Raw genomic sequence first — 8,065 nt, 5'->3', positions numbered from 1 at the left:
TTCCAACTCCAACAATTCTCTCCATCTTGTCAAACTGCTCAATATCCATTGGCAATGTTGTCAAAATGCTATCTTGCCCTATATCCGATTTGTTGCCAATCCAGTCTCATTATTATTTTCAAAATCCAGCCTGAACTCTATTTCTAGCCAACATCTCCTTCCAGGTCTAACACCACCTATCCATAAGGAGAGTCACCACCAGCAACAATACTGCTCTCCATTAGGTCACACTTGGTACTTACGAATTTAAGCATCTGTTTGATATGATGGTAATACCCTTAGAACTGCACTGTAGTCATCTAACAGCACTAGAGGTAAAGTGCACTTTTTACCTTCCTCATCACAGCCTTTCGCAGATTTTGTGATATGTTCTTGCTTTCCTTATTTCTTCCTTCACTGTATGCAGCTCACGTCTATGCTATAATCTCAACTTTCTTTCCGAGTCTTCTCCTGAACAGAACTCAACGCTGAAATTCCCCTTCTTCTTTCCTCAACAAACACATTATTTCTTCGCTTAAAGAAATTTTCGGGATCTCAAAGTATATGCTCACCAAATATACCACCAACCAAATGGGGAGAAAGGATAACATTTCCCACAAACTTCTAATGTACCACAACTGTCTGCCACTCATCACAATGAGAAACGAGAAGTGATCCAAAGAGAACATCTACACATATCCCCACTTGCATCTCTGTCCACAGGTTTCCTTCTCTCTTATTACTACTGATAAGTAGCCCATCCTATTAGGAGATAGCTCTCCTGCTGCATCTTCTCTAATAGGAGAACTATCCTTCTTTCTCCTGCATCATCAGTTTCCCAGGTCTATGGGCTCTTTGTCATCAGCATAACAACGTACCACTGTTTCACACATCTTTAAAACTGTCTAGCATATAGCCCTCCAACGAATCTTCTATTTCTCTATCTTTTCATTCGAAATCTTCAAAGGATGTATATGATCACCCCTTCAATTTTCTCTTCTACTTTTCAAACATTCCAAAAAAGCTTTCACCACCCAACACTCCATGGAAAGAGCTATCATCAATGTCATCAATGATTTCCTTGGCTAAGTCAATTTTCAACCTTCATCCTTAAAACAGGTAGCGAGTGCCCTAATTCTTCAAACACTTCCTCTACTTGGCTTCCAGGATCCTACATTCTCCAGCTCTTCCAATTACCAAGCATATAGCTCATTTTTAGAATCCTTGAATGGTTCTTTCTTGTCTCACCTGTGGCAGTACCTCGAGGCTCAGTCTTTGGTCCTCTTCAATTTTCTAATTCCATACATTTTTAATGAATTTATCCAATCTCTTCACTTTTTAAATCAGTTATTTCCTGAAGAATCCCAAATGTATATCATTAGCCTTTCAGACTACCTGCTGGTCCTCACTTAGATTTTTAAATGCATCTAACCCTTAATGTGTTCAGATTCAAATTCTTAATCCCCATCATATCTTTCTCCCACTATCTTCCCATCTCAGTAAATGGAAATCTATATTTTCCATTGCTTAGGTAATTAAGTTCTCCTAAATTTCTTTTGCTTTCATACTTCATACCCAATCTGTCAGCAAATCCTATGGATTGCACCATCAAAATACATCCAGAATCTGAACTTGTCACCACCTTCACTGTCACCATCCTAGTCTGATCTACCATCATCTGCACATGGATTATTATAATAGCCTAACTGGCACCCTTGCCTTCTTCCTTCACTGTTCTCAACGTAGCAGCAGAGTAATGGTGTTAATGGTTAAATAGTTGTCAGCTCTGATGAAAACACTTCAAAAGCTTCCCCTATCACTCCGAGTAAAATCTAGAGTCATTACAAACAGTAGCTCACTAGACCATTAGTACAACGTAGCCTCTATTTCATTGACGACCACATACCCTACATCCTTCCCTCCTCCACTCTACTCCACCCACACTGGCTTCTTTGCTGACCTTTGAACACACCCATATGTAGGGCTTCTGCATTCTCTCTTCTGTCCACCTAGAAAACTCTTGCCCCAAATATCACATGGCTGACTCCTTCACCTGTTCTAAGTCTACTGAAAGGTCTCCTTCTCTGGAGGCCTTCCCTTACAGTCCTATTTCAAACCACTGAACACACACATCACACACACACATATCCTTTCTCCATAGCACTTGTTATAGTACCACAACATACTGTCTCCCTCCACTAGCATGTGTATTCCAAGAAGGTAGTGCTTTATTCCAGTCCCAAAACAATGCCTGGCACACATCAAGCATTTGATAAATTTGGTGACTTAATGAATAAATAAGTATTGAGGTCTCTATGTGAATTTGATGCTTTTGTAAGTAATAAATTGATCATTTCCCATCCTTGTGGGTCCTGTAAAGTCTACAGTACTCTTTGGATGGTACCAGGAATACATGAGATCCCTCCTCTGAAGAGTTACTTTCATATTTCCCAGAAGTCCAGAGAGCAGAAATGACTGCCAATGACAGGGGAGAAAAAGCTCTGAGTTGTTTCAGGTGAAAGTACTGCTGAACGAGCTCCTCCTTCTAGTAAGCATCCTTAGGAAGGTTTAAAGAAATGGGGAAAATCCTACTCAAACATCAAAGCCAGTTTAAAACCCATCCCTTCCCTTAATTTTTCTTTCCTTCCCCCCCACCCCACATTCACCCAGAACACTTAGTACTGCGGTGGCAGGACTCATCACGGTCCCTTCTCCTGGACATAGGGTCTCTGCTGTCGGACAAGCACTGACCCTTGTTTGTGTCTGAACCCGTCACCCACTACCCATGACCGGCGTTCAAAGAACACCCCCTGGATGGGACTGACTGGAGACAGTAGACGGCACAGGAACCCGTACCAGCGCTGCTTGTTTGTCAAGACCTAGTCCGTCAGCAAGCAGCACCATCTGGGCGTCCAGTTTCTGGCACGAGGTTAGGGGACGCATGCAGGCCCCGCATCTATTAATCGCTGTGCTCTGGGCGCACGAGCAACAGCGAGCACCGAGGCAAGCAAGGACGAAAGGACACCGTGGCATACTTGGTATCCTAGCAACGAGGAACAGAAGCACACTGCCCGTGTACTTGGTATCCTAACAGCAGGAACAGAAGCACACTGCGCATGTACTTGGTATCCTAACACAGCGCACTTACTTCGTATTCTAACAGCAGAACAGAAGCACACTGCGCGTGTACTTGGTATCCTAACATAGCCCGCGTACTTGGTATTCTAACAGCAAGGAAGAGAAGCACACTGCCAGTGTACTTGGTATCCTAACACAGGGCATGTACTTGGTATCCTATAGCAAGGACCAGAAGCACACTGCACGTGTACTTGGTATCCTAACACAGCCCAGGTACTTGGTATCCTATCAGCGAGGAACAGAAGCACACTGCGCATGTGCTTGGTATCCTAACAGCTAGGACCAGAAGCACACTGCCCGCGTACCTGGTATCTTAACAGTGAGGACCAGAAGCACACTGCCCGTATACTTGGTATCCTAACACAGCCCGGTACTTGGTATTCTATCAGCGAGGAACAGAAGCACACTGCGCGTGTACTTGGTATCCTAACACAGCCCGAGTACTTGGTATTCTAATCAGCGAGGAACAGAAGCGCACTGCGCATGTACTCAGTATCCTAACAGCGAGGACCGGAAACACACTGCGCATGTGCTTGGTATCCTAACAGCGAAGACCAGAAGCACACTGCGCGTGTACTTGGTATCCTAACACAGCCCGGGTACTTGGTATCCTATCAGCGAGGAACAGAAGCACACTGCGCATGTCCTTGGTATCCTAACAGCGAGGACCAGAAGCACATTGCCCGTGTACTTGGTATCCTAACACAGCGTGGGTACTCGGTATCCTAACAGGAGGACCAGAAGCACACTGCGTGGTACTTGGCATCCTAACAGCGAGGACCAGAAGCACACTGCGCATGTACCCGGTATCCTAACAGAAGGACCAGAAGCACACTGCCCGTGTGCTTGGTATCCTAACAGAAGGACCAGAAGCACACTGCGCATGTGCTTGGTATCCTAACAGAGCGTGGGTACTCGGTATCCTAACACAGCCCGGGTACTGGGTATCCCAACAGCAGGAACAGAGAACCCAGAGGATGAGCGGGGCTCCTAGAGGTGGGGGGGGGGGTGTGTGGGGACGACCAAGGGCCCGGGCCGGGCGGGGCGGACGTGTGCGGAGGCCGCCCTGGGGCAGGAGGCGGCTCGGCCGCTCTTTCCGCACTTTGTCGGGGACTCCCTCGGGGAAGCCCGCGGCGCGGTGGCGGGGCCGAGCGTCCGGGGCCGGCGGGGGGGGCGGCGCCGGGCTCCCCCTGCGTCCCGCTGCCGAGCGGCCGGGTGCGCGCAGGTGCGAGCGGGCGGGAGGGCGCGGGGACGGGGACGGGGACGGGGCCCCGGGACCGGGCAGGGGTGCGGCGGCGCCGGCCTGCGCGGAGGGAGGGGGCGGGGGGGAGGGGGCCGCTCGGCCGACGGGCGCGGCGGAGCGCAGGGCGCGAGCACGGAGCCGGGCCGGGCCGGGGCGGGGGCGGGCGGGCGCGGGCGGGCGCGGGCGGGCGAGGCGCGGGGGCAGCGCGTTACCTGAGCGGCGCGGGCGGGCGGGCGGGTGTCGGCGCGGCCGCGGGCCGGGCGCGGGCGGGTTTTCAGCAGCCGTAAAGCGGGCGGCGAGCGCGAGCCCGCGGAGCCCTGGCGGCCGGGCGGGGGCCGCGCTGACTCACACGCCCCGGCCCGGCCCGGCCCGGCCGCACCGCCCCGCCGCCCGCACCCGGCTCGCGGCCCGGGGGGGGACGCCGGGACCCCGCTGCTCCCCGTGCAGCCGGCCCCGACTTTGCAAAGGCCCCCCGAGTCCACTAAAACTTTCTAAAAGTTGCATTTCGGAAGCCCGTCACCCCTGCAGCCGGAGGCGGGGCGTGCAGCCCTTGCACGGGTGCCCCCCCCCCCGCCCCGGGAACCCGGGGGTCCCGTCGGAAGATGCACGCGCCCCAGGCCTGGAGGAGCCGGCAGCAGCCGCCTGCGGGGAGGAAGCGACAAACGAGGCAAGGACTCGTGCAGGCGGCGTCAATCAGACGGATGTCCCCATGGAAGAAGAAGTGGAGCCTCCAAAAAATATATAAACCAAGCCAAGAGAACAAAGAGAAAAAGAAGGAGGGGGGAAAAAAAGAAAAAAAGAAAACTAGGTGCAGCGACCCAAAATCTGAAGCTTTATGGGGAACGGGTGGAGGAGGGTGTTTATTTGCTGCTTAGAAAACCATGACAAAGTCCCTCTGCTGAGCGAGATTTGGAAGAAAAAAGAAAAAAAAAATTTTTTTTTTTTTAAACAGATGAACAAGCGTCCAAAAATGAGCCTCAAATGAGGAGGCTTCGGTCCCGTGAAGGAGACTTGGCAGTTGTGCAAAATGAGGAGCCTCCCTCCGTCCTCCGTCCTGCGGAGTCTGGTCCCCCGAGATGCTCCCGCACCGTGCACTGGGGTGCAAGGAATCTGGGTGAAGACGGAGCCCTGAGCTTGCACACAAAGGCCCGCCTAGTCTCTTAACCCAGGAGTATCCACCCACCGTGAGCTTCCAGTCAGACATCACACACCAAGCAACCGTTTCTCCCACTTTCCATCTCCCTCCCCTTTGTTTCTGCTTTCAGTGTATTTCTTTTTATCTCCTTGCTTTCTATCACTTTTGTACCATGGAACCGCCCAGGGGAAACGTGGTTTTAATTAATACCCAGGCATGGAAGGAATGCTAGCTAGGCCTCTCTGAGTAGGGTCAAACTTTTTGAAAGAAAGGTTTTTCGGTTGAAGTTTTAATGAGACCAAGGGTAAGTTGGCAGATGTGAAATCAGAAGTTGTTCTAGACGGACAAGAAAAAGGATTGAAATGAAAGAGAATGAAATAGGAAGCAGAAACTGTTCCATCCCCTAATTACCGTAAGCACCGAAGACCAGAGGAAGCTTTTCTCTAGCAGATGGAGAAAACTGGGTGCCTTGCTTTACCACCCAGCCTTTCAAATAGAAACAAAGGAAGGAAAAGAGAGAAGTGTAAAACAAAACAAAACAAAAAACTCTATCAGATTCTTGAAATTATTTTGTAGGCGGCCTCCTGCAGGGTAAAAGACTTGGAGGTGCGTCCTTCAGGGGAAAAATACTAGCAAAATATTTGAGGGGATTAATTTCTGCAAGAATTGGGGAAAACTCTAAGTAAGATAAGAATCCCACTCTCTTTTGTTTCAGTTTTGCTAAGCATTCAGGCTGAGGCAAACATGATCGTTAAACCTTTATTAATGTGAAACAAAGAGATAAAATCTTAAATGGTGTGAAGCCCATAAACTAAAAGAAGCAAGAAAACTAGACCGAGGCCCAGAAGATAGAGAGATGAGGAAGCTTTCCTAAGGGGAACCTTTGAACTTTTGGCTGAAATATGAATGTTTGTGCTTTAGATAAATGGGAAATGCAAACTAAAGCTGGAAACCAAAAAGATCTGGTTAGTTCAAATAAAAAAGCTTACCTTGCCTGAAATGTTTTGGTCCCAGAAGATAATTACGTTCATTTTAGGTAGAGACAAAGACTCACCACCTGATTTGTATCCCCATTAATATCTCAATCACCAAATCTACTTAAATATACTTTTTAGTAGGACTCACGGCCCGTTGTGAATCAAACCTTAGCTCATGGGCCTGTGAGCATTTTGTGAATTTATCCAAAGGTGGATTTTGACTAATAAGTGTTTGCTTTTAAAACTCTTTAAAGCCATCATTAATTAATGTTGATAATGTAAAGCACAGAGAGAAACCTGTTTTTTAATGTTTTATAGATAAAACAGGTTATTATATCAATTGGACATTACAAGTTCCTTTTACGCAATAGAATTTAACCTTGCTGTGCTAATATGATTTTTATTTAAGATTTCGTAGAAGATTATATTGGAAAGGATTATTTGGGCTGGAAAAGACAATGCTGTTCCTTCTAACTTAAAACCTCACCGTAGTGAAGATTTCATGCCACATTCCAAACACTTACGACATTACCTGTTGCTAAATCACTGCATAACAGAAGCAAGCAATAGTTAAACAGCCTCAACAAATTTAGTTTTGGAAACTAATTTCAGGCATGCTCCTGCAGACTATATCAAAGTTGAAGTGAGATTCTCGAGCCAAATTTGAGCTTTAGCTGTGAACATTGTGTTACAAGATTGCTCGCTAATCCAGCTCAACGAGGCAGGACAATCTTAAAGATACAGATCTTTGTCCTCTTTTGTTAACAACAACCTATAAGTATTTATGAAGTCTATTGTACATATTTTAGAAGAGGTCTACTTGAAATTATTCAAATCTATAGCACTCTGATCTTTTCTACAGATTTGAGGTGGGTTGAAGAGTGATTAGTTATGCTTTTGGAAAATGTCACAACTGCAGATTCTCAGGTAAGTAAAATTTTCATTGGAAAAATAACCAATTGTAGGAAATAAGCATTCACATACATTTCTTATTATTACCAGCCCCTACAGAGAACACTTTAATAGCAAAATTAAAACAAAATTATATTCTCCTGGAGCCAGCAAATGACTTTTGAGAATTGATTCTACAGAAACAACACATGTACGACATTATTCATTATAACAACAAAAGTTTGGAAATAACATAAAAGTCCACCTATTGGAGACTAGTTAAATTAATTATAGTACATTCATCTGGGATGTACTACATGCAACTGTAGTTGTAGTGGGAGAAAAATAGAATGAACTTTCTGTAAACAGTTTTGAGAAATATGAGATATACAAGGTGTACAAAAAACAAAGTACAGAATAATGTGTAAAATAAGAGGAGATATGTTTATGTTTTTTGTACATGCATAAATTGAGGGGAACATAAGAAACTAACAATAGTAGTTACATAAAGGGGTGCTCAAATGTATCGATTGGACTGAGGAACAGGGGCAAAGGAGACTTCATTGCATAATTTTGTTTTGTTTTCTTTTCCGTTGGAAGGCCATCTTAGTATATCACCTTTTTGAAAATTAATTTATTTCTTTAGACTTTTTAAAGTAATCTCTACACATAACACAGGACTTGAACTCATGACCCCAAGAT

General features: G+C 46.4%; 1 long non-coding RNA gene across 1 annotated transcript; it reads left to right on the top strand.

Annotated features, from left to right (window-relative positions):
• Positions 1-3,746: 3,746 nt before the first annotated feature.
• On the top strand, positions 3,747-6,495 carry LOC119867457. Its single transcript, XR_005383602.1, has 2 exons — positions 3,747-4,113; positions 5,313-6,495. It is a non-coding gene; the product is annotated as an uncharacterized LOC119867457 (long non-coding RNA).
• The last annotated feature ends 1,570 nt before the right edge of the window (positions 6,496-8,065 follow it).

Source organism: Canis lupus, chromosome 34 (assembly GCF_011100685.1).
Source record: "Canis lupus familiaris isolate Mischka breed German Shepherd chromosome 34, alternate assembly UU_Cfam_GSD_1.0, whole genome shotgun sequence".
NCBI lineage: Eukaryota > Metazoa > Chordata > Mammalia > Carnivora > Canidae > Canis > Canis lupus.
This window is presented reverse-complemented; position numbering and strand designations above follow the sequence as displayed.